This window comes from Zootoca vivipara, chromosome 1 (genome assembly GCF_963506605.1).
Source record: "Zootoca vivipara chromosome 1, rZooViv1.1, whole genome shotgun sequence".
NCBI classification, from domain to species: domain Eukaryota; kingdom Metazoa; phylum Chordata; class Lepidosauria; order Squamata; family Lacertidae; genus Zootoca; species Zootoca vivipara.
In genome coordinates this window covers 62,602,364-62,621,819 of record NC_083276.1, presented here as the reverse complement: position 1 = coordinate 62,621,819, position 19,456 = coordinate 62,602,364, and the positions used below count along the sequence as shown (strand labels likewise).

Genomic DNA, 19,456 nt, shown 5'->3' with positions numbered 1-19,456 from the left:
GTGGAGTCATTATGAGATCTGCTAAACAACAGTTACCAAAAGCAGCAAGCAACAGTATTTATTACACTCCTGATCAAGGGAGTGATTTCAGCTTTTGAAATTTGCCTGTGTGCATTACAACCTTTGTCAAAATAATGAGACAGTATAGTTTTGATCTCGCGCACAGACTGAGAAACCCCAAAACAATAAGGCTATGCACGAATCCATTTTAGTGTTCTGTGGCTAATTTTATGTGCTAGTCATATTGGTTCATGCCTCTCTTTCTATTATAGCCTTGGCACATTATAAAACAGCTTGTGTCCAAGAAGAGGGTGAAGCAAGCAAGCTTCTTGAGACGTATCCTGGGGCTCCCAAGTTCAATCAAGTATGAGACAATGTGTGCAGAACTAGGTATACACATGATGGAACATTGGGTGTGGACTAGCACTATAAAATACTAGTTGCATTGCTATTTTTGTTGCCAACCTTCGAGTCTCCTCTTGGACTTACTTAGGACTCATAAATCCAGATGGTTCCAACTCTTACATGGCAAAATCAGATCTATTGGTATTGACTTGGAACCCTTGTACAAATCAATTTATCACAATATTCAAACCAGTTTAAGGGACATTGAAAAACAAAACATCAAGTCAGCTGTAAATAAAATTTGCTCCTCCAAGTTCTATGGTTTAAGTGCAACAGATACCAGGTCACTTATATCTCAAAATTAATAATTCCAGTCCAACACATGGACTTTATGTTAGCCCGTCTGAACATTTTCCCCTCAGCTTTTGTCAAGAGCAGATATTTAAACATCCCCAGAAATGATAGACATTGTGGATGTTCTTTAAATGTGCCAAACACTGTAGAACATATCCTTTTCTACTGTGCATTGTACAACTACACACATGCTATCTCCTTTTTGGAGTAGTCTAATATCATGGCACAATGAAAATATCATATTCTAACTGTCTGAAATTAACCCGGAAGTAACTGGAAGGGTGGCTGAGTTTTTGTCAATAGTATCTCTTAGAGTGGTGAATGGCACTATTTAGCACAGGCATCCCCAAACTGCGGCCCTCCAGATGTTTTGGCCTACAACTCCCATGATCCCTAGCTAACGGGACCAGTGGTCGGGGAAGATGGGAATTGTAATCCAAAACATCTGGAGGGCTGAAGTTTGGGGATGCCTGATTTAGCAGGAAGAAATCCCAGTGAAAATCTTCGACATTATATATTTTACATGGCTGTTTATTTGTATGTATTTTAAAATTTTACATATGGATGTTTTATGACATTTTATGATGACCTATACTTGCAATGCCTAATAAAGTTTTGGCGAAGTAGGCAAGGCTTGTTTGTTGTTGCTGTTTATTACAGTTTCTGGTCACTTTATCCAAATGAAAAAGTCTTGGCATGGAATCATAAGCTATACAACAGAAGATCCAGCAGAATGCAGAATTCATAGATTATTGGTCAGGCTGATTAAAAGTACCCCCCCACCACCACCACCACCAAAAAGAGAGAGAGAGAGAGAGAGAGACTTCAGGAAATCAAGACTTTGCTGATAATTTTTTTAAAAAATCTAAAACTAAATGAAACAGAAATATAAAGTACCCAATAGCCACACAAGTTCCAATTGGAAGCAAGCTGTTCCTCAATACTAGCCACGCGGTGTCTTCCAGCTGTGCTTGATTTTGTCACATTCAAGCAGCACCAGCACATCACATCCAGCAGGGTTGGGAAACATTTTTTCAACCTGAGAGATGCAAGCCCTCGCAGGCAACATTCCTGGGGCCATAGAGGAGCAGCTGATCACTGGGAGAGATGAGTGTCTACTTTGGGATGAATCATTCCTGACAGAGGAGAGCTACAATGTTTATGATTGAATGGGGGTGGGCAGTAAAAGTGCAGGGGGAGATGCTAGCCATCCAAGGATGCCAAAGTGCTGTAAGAGAAAACACACCAGCCAGAGTCATTGTCAGGCACACTGCGGGCAGCACCCCCACCTTCCTATGCCTATGGGGGAAAGTTCAGATAGGGATGTTATGGGGAATTTTTTAAAAGGAAACTTGTTGTTGTTGTTTAGTCGTTTAGTCGTGTCCGACTCTTCCTGACCCCATGGTGCCTAAGGAAACTTAGGCACCCAAAAAGACTGCTGAGTGTTGAGCCCTGGATAGGAGATTTGTAGAATGAAAGGGCACAATCCTTGGCCACATTGACAGTAAGGTAAGTGCAACCAAAGCCCTGCACCCTGCCCACAATCATTTCACAGAAATGTTCTCTCTCCTTTGATCATTTCCCAATTTCTTCCTCATTGATTGCTTTAAAAAGTGCAGTAGAAATTTGGGGCTGTATTCAATATAATACAAAAGAGAACAATGATTTTTCCTTGCACAGTGGAACATCATCCCCTCTGTCCCTGTGCACCCCCTAAATCTGTTCTGGGATTTGCCCCCAACCCCAAGAGCAGATTTGGGGACACAGTGTTTGGTGCACATGGGAGGAGAAGAGGAGAGCAAAGTGTCATTGTGCCAATACTAATCTCTGTGTTAGCACAAATATTCAGCAGAATACTGCCCCTTAAGCTCAGCACTTTTGCAAAAAACAACAACAACAACTCTGGCCCTTTCTGATATATCATTTTATTGTGGAATCTCCTAATTATGAATTACCCCACTTGGGAAGCTTTTTCTAATGAAAATGCAAAGCCTCCAGTAGTAATAGCTTTTCCTTTGCTGTGCAGATCACAGTACTTTTTGCCTGTCATAGCAGCTGAGAGCCTTCTGTCAGAGATGTATCTATCAGCTCTCTGAAAATGAAAATGCTGGCAAACATGTAAACTATTATTACCGGCCCCCTACATTTGTAGCTTGATAACACAACTTGATTACATGATGAAATGCTTCATCCCACAGCTGAAGCTTAAAGCCGCGCTTATTTTCAGCTCACAAAGCCTCTGCCGATTCAGGCACCACCTTTGTCAGCTTCTTTTAAAGGGAGCGATGGAATCAGCGCAAGAGCATTTGCTGAATGCGGATCCTGCACAGGGCATGTGGCAGAACGTCCCTTTCCTTCGCACCGTTGTACCAGAAGGCAGAACAGAATCAGTGTGCTACCCCAATGCTTTGCTTTTTTTCCAGTGAGAAAAGAGAAATCTAAGCAGCATCTATACAGTTTTGCAGAAAGTGGCTGAACAGCACAGATTTGTAGCCTGCAGGGATCTGACCCAAGGATTTTATGGTCCACTTGACATGAGAGACACATGGACAGAGGGACAAAGGCAGGGAGTTTTCTAAGCATTTCACCTTTAGAACTTGACTGTTGGAACAAGTTGCCTGTGGTTCTTTTTGGTGTGGGGGCTTTGGGCTTTTTCCTTCCTCACTCATCCATTTAACATACCTACCCAATGATACGACCAATACACAGCTGGAACGTAAAGGGGATAAGAAATAGTAGCTGCAGCATTTTTAGCAACAAACCTGGAAAAGTAATATGCTTGGTAGTGGAAGTTTCAGAATATTCATCAGTGTGTGTTCATTTGTGTGATGCTACGTGGGTGAAGGGTGGTCCCTGGGCATCACCAAAAGAAAAGAAAGAAAGAAAAGCAAAATCCATCACCCCCAAGGGGGAAAAATAATATACATATGCCAATGAAATTGGTGTATACAGACTGATATGTTGTTGTTTAGTCGTGTCCGACTCTTCGTGACCCCATGGACCAGTGCACGCCAGGCACTCCTGTCTTGCACTGCCTCCCGCAGTTTGGTCAAACTCATGTTTGTAGCTTCGAGAACACTGTCCAACCATCTCATCCTCTGTCGTCCCCTTCTCCTAGTGCCCTCAATCTTTCCCAATATCAGGGTCTTTTCCAAGGATTCTTCTCTTCTCATGAGGTGGCCAAAGTATTGGAGCCTCAGCTTCACGATCTGTCCTTCCAGGGAGCACTCAGGGCTGATTTCCTTAAGAATGGAATACAGACTGATATGTATAGATACAAATAAGAATTAATTAAATGTAATTAAAATACATGTACAGCACATCTCATGCTGCGCTGAATGTGTGTACATGCACACACAGCAAACAAACCTGAATTAATATCATGAAAAGGACCTTATTCAAAAGTTGATGTTTGTGAGCAGCACACTTCTGATTCTCTTCTGCAATGTATTTATAGCTTATTTTCGAAATCACAAAATGTGCCCCCATTCCCTTTTCTAGATTTCTCCTCTGAGGAAAAAAAGACAGTGGGTGCCATTCATCAGATAACAGCAGCAAGCACGAAACATTGACCACTGTCGATGTACCTCCTCAGCAATTTCTGCATTCGTGATTCGTAACACTGAATTAATTTTAACTCATGGGCAACCTTCATCTGCTGTCACTGCCAACTAAAAAGCCACACTGATGACAACCCCTGTCACTTCTCAAGGGATGTAAATGCTCAAGCCACTGCCTGCAGCACTGGAAATTCCCAAAGCTCTGGTTTGCAGCATGTATCGGGGAGCAACAACAAAACAATTCCACACACAGAGCAAACACTTCATTCTCTTGCAACTTATTTGCCCTATGTGTCAGCTGAAGGAGACCAACAAATATTAAATCTGCCACATAGATGCAGCTGATAATAGCAACATTTTTCAGGGGTGGATGATTAAAAAAAGGGAGAGTCACTGTTTTGATTCAATGTTTCCATGCCATATTCAAATGGGTGGCAAGGGTTTTCATTTTAATCCCCAAAGCTAACTTTCTTGTATGTGAGGGATGGAGGAAGCCACTGTGATAATATAGCGGTTACTGTGTTTGCCTAGGACTGAGATGATCCAGGTTGAATTCCTCATAAGCTCACTGGGGTGGAATCTACACACACACAAAATTCTGTGAAAATGCTATTTTAAAAAACATTTTGAAAAATACATTGAATTTTGCATAGTTCATTTTCGCCACCTAGTGTCTCATTTGTATATTGCACTTTACAACACATTAAAAACCTTTTATTTGAAGCTATGCTGCCCAGTCCTGGGTTACCTTGGGCCACTTACTGTTTCTCATACAAACTAACCCCTCAGAATACAACAGGGGAGAGTTGAAATCGACATGCTGTCTTGATCTCCTTGTAGCAAAGGAGGTGTATAAATATAATAAATAAACTGAAACGTTACAATAGACTGGGGAAAATTGTTATCCAACACGCTGAGCCTAGTTCTCCACCCATGTTTTGTGGCTTGGCAGAGGCTTAACAAACATTCTATAGCTGCAGTTCTGGGCTAGCAGCAAAACTGAGAGATTTACTGAGCCTTGATAGTCTCCCTTACATAGTTCAAAGGCTGCCTCTGAAAGGATCACACAAATTGCGCAGGGCTGAATTTAATGGCCACTTGGCAACAAGAAATTGAAAAGAGTTTCATAGCACTTTTCTTTGACTTGTGCAGCACTACAGAGGAAGCCGTCCCCCAAAAGAGCATCAAACAGAAGAACAAGTAGCAATGCATAATTTCTTGCCTGCATTTTCTCCATCTTAATTAAAACAGTTAAGAACAAAGAACCATATTTTTATTCGGTCTTCTCCAAAAACATTTCCAAGAGATATTAAAGGAAGGCCTAAATAATTAGACCATTTTGTCATGTTGTTAAATTACCCTAGTAATTATGTTATGAAAGCATCTATGGGAACACGTAGATTGAATCTGTAGTAAGCTAAATACATGCATAGGGGCTGAAATGACAACATATTAGTCTTATTAAGTACTAGATAATGTTTCAGATGCTTTGCAGTTGGTATCTCATTTATCTTCAGGCCAGAGCTGTGCGGTAGATTAAGCTGAGAGGCAGCCACCCAGTAAAAGTGTCCATGGAAATGGGAATTTTAGCTGCTCTCTGGGATCCTGACCTTCATGCCTTTGACGGTCTGAACAGGGCTGATGTGTGAACAGCAATCAGTAAACGCATAGGCTCGATATGTGCAATCTGGCAACCTCTTGTTCCTGATCAAATGGAAAGAGCCTCTACACATGTACATTTTTACATGCATAGATATGAGTCCTTTAGATGAGCAGGCAGAGAGAACAAGGGAAATAGACATCGTCCTACTTCCCCATCTATTCACTGAATGCCTGCACAGTACGACTGACACAGTAGGCACTGGGACTGAGCTTCCCCATGACCAAACCCGGCATATCAATTATGGTGCCAAATTGCAGACCTTCTGAGTGTCCCTATTTTTCCAGGGATGTCCTGCTTTACCTTAGGGTATCCCTATTTTCATTGGAGAAATGTTGGAGGGTATGGGAGGATGTTCCTATTTTCATTGGAGAAATGTTGAAGGCTGTCTGAAGGCAATCCTGTATAGGGAAGTTTTTTTAAAAAAATGTTTAATATTGGAAGCTGCCCCAAACCGTAGCTTTGGATTCAGCACAGGAAGAAGAAGAAGAAGAAGAAGAAGAAGAAGAAGAAGAAGAAGAAGAAGAAGAAGAAGAAGAAGAAGAAGAAGAAGAAGAAGAAGAAGAAGAGGAAGAAGAGGAGGAGGAGGAGGAGGAGGAGGAGGAGGAGGAGGAGGAGGAGGAGGAGGAGTTTGGATTTGATATCCCGCTTTATCACTACCCGAAGGAGCCTCAAAGCGGCTAACAATCTCCTTTCCCTTCCTCCCCCACAACAGACACCCTGTGAGGTAGGTGGGGCTGAGAGACTTCAAAGAAGCGTGACTAGCCCAAGGTCACCCAGCAGCTGCATGTGGAGGAGCGGAGATAAGAACCCAGTTCCCCAGATTACGAGTCTACCGCTCTTAACCACTACACCACACTGGCTCTCAAAAGCGAGCCAATTCATTATTTATTCAATTTATCCAATTCTTTTAAACCCACTTTCTGAAAGACTCTCTAGCTAGTAGTTTATGTGGAGCCAGTGTGGCGTGGGCACTGCCTGGGAAGCAGCACAGGTCTTCTCAACTGTGCTCACTGCCTGCCTGCCTTGCTAGGGTTCAATGTTCAAGGCAGGAATTTGCCTCACACCTAAATTGCCCTGTAGGGATGGCCCATGTTTTCCCAAGCAAACCACGTCACCAGGGAGTGTTGCACCACCCATTATTCACTGGTTTCAAATGAGTGATTGTAACAGCATAGTTGGCTACTGTCTTACTGCATGGAATCAATGGTCCAAACAAGGAAAGTAGTTCTCCATGATATAAGAACATATTCAAACACTTCTAAGCCACCTCCAGAAGTTCAGGGAAGAACACTATCACTAGCACTGAATGCATATGATTTATTTATTCTTTTGAACAAGTTTTGTGGGAGAATAGGTAGAAACCCATGCCCAGTCCAATGTCAAACATGGTGCATGCCAAGTCAAAGATGATACACAGGATGTTACAGGAAAACAATGTGTCCCTCCTTTGGAAAGCCAATGGGAATGACAGCCTCTTGCAAAGTGGCTTTGTCATTGTGGATAATAGCACCATGTCAATAGAGGGGATGTAATTTTTCCTTACCAAATGACATTGCAAAAATGTAAGATTTGAGTACTTTGGACAGGCAGTTCATCTTAATGGTTTCTAACTATCCTATGGATTTGAGACAAAAAACCCTAACCCAATTATGAAACTGGACACTGAATTTTTAACCCATAGTTTCAACTTTTTATTTAAAAAATGTATGTGGCGTGCTTGTGGCAATGCAGTCAACTATTAACAAATGTCAGTGAAATTATAATAATTTCTTCATGGGAGATTGCAACACATTTCATGAAAATATTCTCTACAAATATATTGGTCAGAAGTTTAATGCAATGCTGTTTAAGAAAACACAAGTAACTTCCACAGCAAGTCAACAGAAAGCTTCAGGAATGTAACTCAGAAATTCCAGAGTTTATCTCAAATATTGAGAAAGCAAGTTTTAAGTGCCCTTCAGGTTTTCCAATCAGTGGAAACATTCACTTAAAATGCTGTTTAGAGTGCTTACAGTCCTTATTGCAGTATGATACCATAACATCAAGGTAATGACCGTTCCCCATATAAAAGGGGTGCACATTTTGCATGGTCACGCGTAGCACCCTGGGGGCCTCAGGCAGCCCCCAGCAGTTCAGAGGCTGGCACCACCATCCCAGGTTGAATACCTGTGGTCTCCACCCACACAGCCAGCCATCCAATCCAGCCGGGGGGAGGTGTTGCCGGGGGGGGGATTGGCCAGGTAGGAGGAGGTAACCATCCAGTGCCCACAGCAGAAAGCGAGACATACCTGGGAAGCAGTCCACAGCTCCAGAGCTTTCCCACCCTCCACTCCCCCCAAAAATAATGCTTACATTGCAGGTCAACCTCTTTTTCTTCCGCCGGCGAACACGCACACAGGCGCTGCTACGACAAAGCCGCTGTTGAAGGGCTGGAAAGGACTTTCCCTGCATTGGCAGGTTTCGCCTTTCCCGTAGCAATTCGTCACAACTTTGGCCTTTCCACCTTGGGCAGAATCCTTTAGACATTTACCAAAATGGGGGGTGACCCCCCCCAACCCCATTGCGGCGGTGATACCAGGATTCCTGTTAAAGGGGTCTGGGGTGGAGGCGTTGACCATTCGCCCAGGGACCATCATTGCCCTCTCCCTCCAGCGGCGGCGAAAAGGAGGGCGGGCTATCTGCTTGAACATATGTTCTCCAGAGCTAGCCCAACCCCCACATATGTTGGATAACCTGGAAATTACCCAGACCCCCAGCTGGGGGGCTGGGAAGGATAAACACCCAATGCCTGCTCCAAGGTCTCCCTACATCTGAATCTTAATAAAGTTGTGGCCAATTTTAATCCCATAGAACGTTGTCTGTTGTCGTTATTCCGCTTGGGGCCTGCCTGGGGTTTCGGGGGGTCTCCGCCTGACCGCGCAAAAAGTTCAAATATACATAAGTGTTGATTCACTCTTCTGATGTGGCACAGCAATGCTATAACTACAGTGCTGCCAGGCAATAATCAGATTTAGGATACATGTTACCATCTATTTGTATCTTTACTTCACCACACATTTCAAACTTTCAATAGTCTATTTAGATGGTCATCTGAATGCATCAGAACATCTGAGACTGAAATTATGGTTTCAGGTTGGAAGGCAATGAAACCTGGGGGCGGGGGGGGGGGGCTAAGATTTCCGCAATAAAACTGCAATACCAAATCCATCCAATCCAGAACTGAAGTAAGGCCTGCAAGAAGGTTCTCCATTACTGGAAAGTGGATACTTCAACCGAAATCCTGATTGCACTTAGTTTGGTGTAATTGCAGCTCTGGAAACCATTCAGTAAAAAGCAGCTTCAGAATTGGAGGAGGCAGTCTCAAAAGCACTATGCTGGGTGAAGCACCACTGAAGTTTAAATTCAGGAGCCTCTGAACAAGGTTAAAATAGGGAACAGAACAGAACAGCCCTGAGATCTCTGCAGGGGTTGCACTTTTTAAAAAGCCAGCTTCCTGCAGATAACACTTCTGCCACTGCAGTGTTTCAAATGGGGGAGCAGAAAAGAGAGGGAAGTGAATTTGCTGACAAGTCTTCTTATATAACATAGAAAACTGTCTTATATCAAGCCACGCCACTGATACATCTAGCTCAGTATTGCCTATGTTGATTGCCAATGGCTTTCTAGGGTTTCTGGCAGGAGTCCTTCCCCCTCCCTACCAGGAGATGCCTGGGATTGAACCAGGGACCTTCTGCTTATAAGACAGATGCTCTACCATTGAGCTATGGCCCTTGTGCAAATGGCTGTAAATTCAGCAGACCTCACATTCATTGGTCCCAGTAAGCTATAGTTTGGTTCACTGCGACAAGCGATCCAGGCTTCTTAACTGCCTATGTTTTGTTGTGTTTTTATATATGTTGTAAGCTGCCCAGAGTGGCTGGGGAAACCCAGCCAGATGGGCGGGATATAAATTTAAAATTATTTATTATTATTATTATTATTATTATTATTATTATTATTATTATTAAGTGAGCTTTGTGGCTGAATGGAGAACCAGGGTAGTCCTAGTCCAACACTAACCACTGCACCATACTGTCTCTCAATTGCCTAAGGTTAGTAAGGCCTGATACTAGCTCAAGAGACTTGACAGTGTGTTTGGTCATTACTGCAATGCTGTGAGATGTAATACTTCTATATCCTTTGTTCTTCTTTTCTCTGGTGCCTCAATATGAGTGAAATGTCACCGAGGAGACTTCCTGGCAGGAAAACCACCCAACCACAGCAACTGTCCTGTCAGGATTCAAAAGCAATTCATGGGCCCTCATCCAAGCCCAAGCCGAGGCCTTGCACAGCCTCTCCTGATTCAGATGTTACAGAGAAGTAGAGTCGGGTATTACCAGCATATCGACGACTCCTCACCTCAAATCTCCTCACGACCACGACCAATGGCTTCGTATAGATGTTAAAAAGCACTGGAGGGCTTGCAGGAGTTTGGATACGCAGGGATCCCAAAGAAAATTGCCCAAACCACTAAAGTGATCAGGTCTAACAATTTGTTAAAGAATGGTACAAACCTACAGCAAAGGTCTGATGGCTCCCTCCTTGCCCCTGCTCACAGGAAAGAGATGGCTTGTCCACACCCAAGTGAAGCTACACACAGTCTTTATGGGCCCAGGCAGGCTACATCACATGGCACCATGGTAATGGTATTAACCTTTACCTTCCCCTCTATCTATCCCTGGGGCCTGGGGCTACATCAAAGCATATGCAACACACTTAACCAACAATATGCTGCAAGCAGGGCTTCCAAACCGGCCTGCCTTTTCAGGTTAACACAGGGACAAAATGGTACCCCGAGGTGCTGCAGATTATCTAATGCTATTCTCTGACCCTGACCCTGGAAATAGGACCCAAACCACTATAAATACCCAAGTCAGCTCATAAGGATAAACATGGTCAAAGGCATTAAAAGCTGCTGAGACATCAAGTAAGAAAAAACAGAGTCACACTCCCCTTGTCCTTCTCCCCAAAATGTCATCCATCTGGATGAACAAGGCCAATTCAGTCTCAAACCAGGCCTGAACCCAGGCTGAAATGGGTCAAGATATTCTGCTTCAACCAAAAGTATTTGTGCCACAACCTGATCAATCAACTTCTGTAAATAGCTTCATCCTCATCTTCCAAGTTGACCTATCACCTCCCTGTAGCTATATCAGCTTTTCCCCATGATCACTGAAATTGGGGTGACATCACCCACGTCCCTTCCCAACACATTGTGCGATGAGGGCACAGGAGTGGCAAGGGGTGTGCCGAGCCCCCTCAGTCTACACCCTTGCAACTCCAGCATCTTCATTGGCCCAGCAACCCCAAAGGTGACATCTGATTGGTTCAGCTGACTACCACTTTCATTGCTATGGGAGAAATAATCAAAAGGAAAATGTTGGCATTCAATTGTAGCTTTGGCAGATGTTGGTGCAGCACTTCACTTTTTTGGGGCAGGGTTAGCAAGTAGCCATATATATACACCATACTAGCTGTACCCAGCGACGCGTTGCTGTGGCTCATCCCTGTGACTCCCCCACCCCACCCCGTCCTGAACCTGTCCTGCTCCCACCCCCAACCCAGGGGAGCCCCCACCTCCATTCAGCCCAGTCTGCTGTTTCATTCTTCCCTGCAAACCCAAGCTGAGCTGTTTTGGAGAGGGAAGCTTTTCTAGCTGCAGTACCAGTGGAGTCACCACTAGAGGACGGTGTTTTGCAACCTCTCATGTTCCTGTTTTTCTGGTTTTTCAAAAAAAACCATGTTTTTACCTGTGATAGGTGTGACATCTGTATAATCTAAATTTATACAAACACTCGCCTATTCACATGTGACGTTGTGTCCAAATTTCAACACAATCAGTCAAGCGGTTTTGGAGAAAAATGGAATATAACAAACATGGACAGATTTCATTTTTTATATATAGATAACTCAAAGAAAATCAAAATTTAAATAAAAAAAATTCCCATTACCGCATGCTCCTTGCTCTGGCCAAGTGCATAGGCACAAAGGCATGGCAGCTGCCAAGCAGACAGAAGAAAACCAGCGGAGGACCAGCAGGTGAGAGAAGAAAAGTGGCACCATGGCAGCTAATGGGAAAAGAGCATCAGCCACAGTAAAAAATAAATAAAAGTGGTTACCTGCAGTGCTAGTGGTGCCAGAGAGGAGGGGCAGGCACAGTGGGGGTTCCCTGGAAAGCAGTTTCCTTGGGCCCCTGCAAATCTGGAAGTGTCTCTACTTGTCTACCAGGAAAATGATGCAAAGAATGTTTGCTCCCCTCTTCTCCTGAATTCAATTTTAATTAATTTTTCAAAAATGATGTCTGTTTTCAATGTGCTTCTCAAAGTTTTCCTCTTGCACGCCTTCCCAATCCCAGTGCAAAACAGTTTTCCATTTAAGTTTGCCAATAGCCAGAAGTGACATATATTTGTTCTTAAAGAGAAGCTATTCTCAACTAAAGGTTTTCAATTAAAGTAATTGATCAGTTATATTACTTTGTCTTGTTTTGGCTTCAACCTACTATAGATTTGAAATTTAAATTGCTTCAATTGCTATAATGGATATATGACATGCTAAAGAACCTTTATGGATTAGGCTTAATGCATTCTTAAATTCTCTGGCTACAGTTCAGTTGGTTTTGATCAATGCCACTATCTTTATTGAGAGAAATAACTATTTGTCCTTCCTACCGAGCAGAACATTCTCCCCACCCCCCATTTCAAAAAGATGTGTTAAAACAAGTAACATTTAAAATGTGCTTTACCTTCTCTTGTTTTTCTTTGGCAGATATCAGCAAGAGTTCATAATGTCCACATGCAAGTTTTAAAAAAAACCCTGCTAAGCTTTTTAAATAAAGAGGAAAATCAATGCAAGTTAATTTCAATTTAATTGAATACATTGTATTAGACATGCTGGACACTTTCCCTCCTCACTGAGGAGGGGGAACCTCTGTTGGAAGACTATATAACATGCAGACCCTGATATATGCATTCCTGTCAGTATGTTTGCAGAGTGCCACCTCCTCGCCACCTTGCCCCTCCTGCTGTACCTCCCAGTATGCAGCAGCCGTAACTCCACTGCTGGGAAGTCAGCTAAGCCCCACCATACCACCCTGCTATCTGCTACTGCACACCAGTCATATTTTGTGTGCTAAATAATCCGTGCTTTTGTGATTCTCTATGAGAACTTTGCAGTCTAAAAATGGCATGTTGTGATCATGATTGTGCAAAGTGCCACTTATACCACTACCTCCAACATCCAGTCTCTTTCTAGCTCCTGACCTCCTGCACTGCCAACTCTCTGGGTCCTCAGGAAGCCGGGCACACCAGATATTAGGCAAAAACATCCTCTCTAAGCTGCAGTTCCAACCTGAAGCAAGTCAGGTGACATCCCTAGAGCAATGCTATCAGCTGATTTGCAAAATTTCGGGATTCCAGAAGGGTAGCCTTGGATATTGTTAAGAGGCAGTCTGCTGAAATCCTTGCAATAATTTTGCCGGCCACAGCTAATAAAGAGATGCCTCGATAATTTCCACAATCCATTCCATCACCTTTTTTTTTTTAAAGAGATTTATAATTTTTGCATCCCTAAAGTCTGCTGGGATCACCTCTCTCTCCCAGATTTCTTTGATGAGCTTGTGAACTTGTTGTGTAAGTTCAATTCTGCCCACTTTGAAGACTTCGGCAGGTATCCCCTGAGGTCCGCTGCCTTTGTTGCCTGTCCATATTCGCCTTCCCGCCAGGTACACTGGCACAGGAGTCTGCTTCTGTATGCATATGTCCTAGTTGGATGAAGCCAAATTGATTTTGTAGAGGTGAATTTGATTCACCTCTACAAAAATTATTTTGCCAGTTGACATTAATTTGAAATGATAGAGTGTGCTATTATTTGCCGTGTGCAAATACGCGAGCCTCAAATTGCTGCCTCAATTTCTGATGGAGTTATGTGCCAAACGTTTAAACTGTCCCTGGTTTGTACCGGCATCATTTGGAAGGTCGTATGTGTGACTCCAGACAGCGCATCGTTCTTGAGGCACGAGTTAGATAGGCCTGTCAAATTTATTTATCTCCAAAGAGAGAATTTGCAATGGAATCCCCATTTAACATTGTCACCCCTTAAATATGTCTTTATATTTCACTGTTAAAATTATTCATATCTTATTCATGCCTTCTTGCAGCTATGGGCTTATGAAAAGATCCAGGCAGAAACAATATTCTCTGGGAAAATCCATGTTTCTGTGTAGGCTGCTTACACACAAATCATATTTTCATCCCCTTTAATTTAGAGTTGGGTTTGAAGGGATGGGGTGGATAGGATCAGCAGGAGATGTGGAAGTCTCTAGGCTGCATTCCATAGCCAAGGACATCAACAAATATTCATCGCTGCATGGAGGTCTCCTGGCACCCCTTCTAGAATGAATGGCCTCTTCCTCACCACTTTGGGTGGACCAATGTAATACAGGTGGAGAAGATCTCATTACTGCTGAGAAAGCCAACTGGTACTGAGAAGCCTTAAACCATGGTTGGCCGCCTTTTTCATCCCAAGGCCTGCATTCTATCCCAGTGTGGGCGGGGCCAGAAGCAAAAGTAGGAGGAGCCACAAATGTTAATGTACTCATATGTTCCCCTCTGTCCTTCATCCAGGCAAGCAAGAAGCATTATCACATTCTTGTCAAGCAGTGCCTCTGAGGGAGTGTGGTCCAGGAAGCTGGTGTAGCCTAGGAAGGGTCTGAGGTTTCCTATCCCTGGCTTAGACACTTCTTTGCATTGGCAGTATATTTCTGGTTGTGTGAGATTGCTTAGAGAAGAATGTGTGTGTGTGTGTGTGTGTGTGTGTGTGTGTGTGCGTACACACACAACACAACACAATAGAGTAAGAAAAAAGAAGAGACTGGCCAGTCTTTTCATTTTCTTCTTTCTATTTGTAGCAATATTTCTTATTTATTCATTTGCTTTTTCAGATTAGCAAAACAGCATTAATACACAAACAGTATTGGATCACGAGAGACATACATCTCCTTTCTTTATACTTTCCCTTTTCGCCTATGATTTGTGAAGATCCAGTTTACTCATCTATCTGTTTCTTTCATGGAATTGTAGAGTTGGAAGGGGCCCCGAGGGCTCAACCCTCTGCAGTGCAGGAATCTCCATGCTAGAAAAAGAGAAGAAAAAAGTTTATACCAAATAAGAAAGAAAGAAAGAAAGAAAGAAAGAAAGAAAGAAAGAAAGAAAGAAAGAAGAGCAAGCTATTTTCTTGTTTTTCTGACATGCACACTTACAGTTCCACTAGTAGATAAATTGGCTCTTGATAATGCAATTGGTTCGACATTATTGCCACTTCACTTGGGATAAACTCAAGATTTGCAAAAGTTAATGCCTGCACACCACAAACCACTTATTCCCTAATATACCAACGGAACAAAAAATGGTCTTTTTCAAAATAAACATATCTATCAGACTGTTGGATCTACTTTGCGTGGCACAAAGGGGTGGGGGAGCCGATTCCTGGGGCAGTTCAGAAGCAGTGTGGAAGCTCGGGTTTTTCTATTGTTTTGACAATCTGAGAGCCATCTGCAACATCGCACAGGGTTCTTCTATCTAGATACATTCTGAGATTGTGCAGGAATGCTCTGCCTTGTCCCATCCTGTTTTAATTTGATTTTGAGTAAATGAGCAATTAACTGTTACTATTTTGAATTTCATTGTGCTGTTGTCTTCCTTAGTAGGTTGTGCAAAACACTGCTCTGAATAATTCATTTTACAAGGTAAAGGGCCTCAGGGATATAGCAGTTAAGAGTTACCAGTCTGCAGCCACAGCAGGCGCTGTGATTCTCCTGAGGTTTGACTTCACCTTGAAGTCCATTGTCTCTTGAGACAGACAAATGCCAACAACAATGCTCGTGGGTTTCCTAAAAGGCATCTGGTTGGCCACTGTGGAGAACAGGATGCTGAACTAGATGGGTTTGGGGATATCGCTCAGCAGAGTTCTTCTAGTGTTACTTTATTCATGGATTCAGCATGGTGCAACATGCTTATGCCTTAGGATAATCTACTATGCTTTCAGCCTGACCCCTATCCAATAAGGGAACTTAATTTTAAAAGCAGTGGCTTTAATAAAATGCAGCTCTAAAGGTCAAATTGCGTCCTTCCCGAGGTGTAGTGCTTGTTCAGAGCAAAAGGCAGCATTGCTATGCATATGTTTTCTGGCATTCAGCGAGTGCAATGACCTTCCCCAAACACCTCTGTCATGATCTTGGGCAGACCATTGCCCAAAGGCAGCACAAAAGAATCAGTGCTTTTCCGTGTGGTCTGCGAGCTGTCGGCGTGCTCTTGCTTTGGAAGGTCAGCAGAGAGGCTTCCGTCTGCTCTGACAGACTGCGGGAGAAGTGAGAACAGGAGCCAGCCATTTCCATCCTGCGCTCTTGGCGGTGGTTTTATAGCAAGTACGAATACATCCTGTGGGTATTGACCCCATTGCTTAGCCTTTTCTATTTCCATTCCCCCAACATGCACACAAACATGCATCAAATATCCTCAGGAATTTTTTTGGGTCAAACCGAATGTTTCATACATAATAGCAAACTCAGTTCTCGGAGTGTCAAGCATTATTTAGATAATGCCCCACCCCCCAACCCTGCAGCACCCCCCCCCAACCATCCACACACATATGAAGCAATCACCAATAGACTTGGGATACAGTTTGGAGAAATTTTGGTTTGTGGAAATGCAAAAAAGCTATAGGAAAAACATTGTAAGAAGAGGACCCAAAACAGCCCACTGAGGCAAGTCCCACCACCATCTGAGGCATGTTCAGTTGTTGGGTTGGTGTCTTAGCTGCCAAGTCTCCCGTATTCCCTGGGAAATCCCTGTTTTCCCAGCTGTTCCTAGCTGAAAAAATGGATTTTTTTGTTTTTCCCCGGTTTATTCTGGCGTGGCGGCCATTTTGGAACTGGGCGGAGCATACTCAGAAGCGACTTTTGATGCTGCTCTGCCCAGTTCCAAAATGGCTGCAGTGCTACTTCTGGAACAGCGGCCATTTTGGAACTGGGCAAAGCAGCATCAAAAGTCACTTCTGAGCATGCTCGCCCAGTTCCAAAATGGCGGCAGCGCTACTTCCGGTCTGCTACTTCCACCTGGTCCCTTATTTCTCCGACAGCAACTTGGCAAGTATGGTTGATGTGAGTGCGATGAACCCATTGTAATGCACGGAACAACTTGTGGTGGGGTCTCCTTCCATATCGACCTTCCTATGCCCTACGATCAGTAGATGTTGCTCTTTGTGCAGTATGAGGTACAGTGCAGGATTTATGGATGAGCTAAACAAGGTATAGCTTAGAGCCCCACTCTCTTGGGGGCCCCCAAAAAATTAAAGGGAAAAAACAACACCTGGATGTACATTTCCAAAATATAAGATAAAAAAAAACAAATAAAATAAAACCTACATACAGCAACAGTGGCAAATGGCTTTAGATACCTATTAGGTCCATAAATTACCAGCATATATTCAGCACAAAAACATTGACAATTTGACAAAGGACAGCTGGACATATAAAGGGCCCCATTACCTTCAGTGGCTTAGGGCCTCTTCAAACCTAAATCCGGCCTTGATGAGGTACATGGCATGAGGGACTGGAAAGGGGTAATTTCAGTAGTGGCTCCTCATATGTAGAACTGGCTCCATCTCTTTATTCTAGGCTGTTGATTAATACATGCCTTTTTTGGATTACATTTGGAGGATGAGAGACCTGATTGCTATTGCTGCCATTAGTAATGGTTATTCAGTGTTTTTGTTTTCTTTAACGATTCTGTTATTTTCTATGAATATTATATATTTTGATATCTTGGCCTTGTTGTAAACCTGTGGCTTATGCAAGTGCAGACCCATAAGCCATCTAAAATAACAAAATGTATTTATAGGCATTCTCCATTGAGCACCAAGGTTGCAGAACTCCTTCCCATAGCAGATCTGTCCCTCTCCCTGATGCTATTCTGATGTTTCCAGAAGATGCTTCTGTTCTCGAAGGCTTTCAACTTGACCAGAGTGTAATAAAGTTTAGCTACCTTGATCCAAAAGATTATTTTTTGAGAGTGCTTTAACGATGAGTGACTTTGTTCTTCTTTGAAAGCAGAAAAGTGGGCACAGAAATACATTTCAAAACATTTTTTTGCATGATTTTCAACATTTTACAAAAAGCAGAGGCTTTAATAAAAGATAGAAAGTGACAGATTTAATAAAAGCTTATATTTTTTCTGTTGGAGAGCCAAGAGAACAGAACTGATTTGCCATGGTGGCAGAGGCTGTGCTGTTCTTTGGTCTATAAAAAGTTACTGTAGTAGACTGCTCCCTAAAGAGCAACTTCTGTGTATAGGTTGACATCCGCTGAACTGGTTTCCATGCCACCAGGAGATAAAACAATTACTTCATGGCGGACCCACAGGAGCCATCAGTTCTGGTTGCCACGGGAACAGCCGATTCCATTTTGCCTTGTGCGATGTGGGATGCTGTGGGCACTGATGGTGTGATATCTGTCATAGAGATTCTAGTCCTACAGCTATTCTGTTTACAGTATTTCAAAAGTTCACCTTTAAAAAGTGTTTTCTCCTCCAAAGCTCCTCTTTAGCTTTCCATCCTAAATCCTTTAATATCCAATCCATCAGCATCAATTCTTTTATCGCTAGACTTCTTGGAATCAACCGCCAATCAACATAGCTGTCAAGTTTTCCCTTTTCTCGCAAGAAAGCCTATTCAGCATAAGGGAATTTCCCTTAAAAAAAGGGAGAACTTGACAGCTATGCCAATCAATCCCCTACTGTGTTACAGTCTCAATTATATTAATTATAGAGTATGATCTGATGCCCTCTGACTTCTTTCTTTCTAAACTAGCCAATTGCTTCTGGCTCTCAAAATAGCGCAGTAGTCACTGAAGCCTATTGTGGAGTCTGATTTGCTTTGCAGAGCTACTTTTTACCTGACACAGACAGAACATTTTCTTCTCTCTGGCAACCCCTAGCTTCAGGAACTTGCATTTCACTTGGCAAACTAACAGTTGGTCAAGCCCTAAAAAGGAACACCTTGGATTGATTCGTTACAGTCACAGACCAGAAATAAAGGAACACTTTGGTTTTTATTGCATTGCTATATTTATAATACACAAGTGATCAAATGGAGATGTGCAACCTATACTTTCACAGAGCCTCCTAGCAGATGCAGATGCTGCAACGACATATTTAGGAGTTTCAGCACAAAACAGGAGCCTGATAGTCAGCAGCAGAAGTGACGTTCTGTATGTCAGCCATCACCAACTTCCGGTTGTTTCTAACTGCAACCCCCATCTGCCTCAGCCAGCATGGCTGCACTTGCTGGGGCTGATGGGAGTTGTGGTGCAAAACATCCGGAGGCCACCAGGTTGGTGAAGGCCGATGTGTTTGGAAAAAGCAAAGAGCTGTCCCCTTGGGTCAGACTTAGGACTCATCTGCACTATACATTTAAAGCAGTAGCAGACCAATTTAAGCATTCA

General features: G+C 43.1%; 1 non-coding gene across 1 annotated transcript; it reads right to left on the bottom strand.

Moving 5' to 3' along the window:
* Positions 1 to 9,621: 9,621 nt before the first annotated feature.
* TRNAI-UAU (transfer RNA isoleucine (anticodon UAU)) lies at positions 9,622 to 9,692 on the bottom strand. Its single transcript has one exon. It is a non-coding gene; the product is annotated as a tRNA-Ile (tRNA).
* Between the last annotated feature and the right edge of the window lie 9,764 nt (positions 9,693 to 19,456).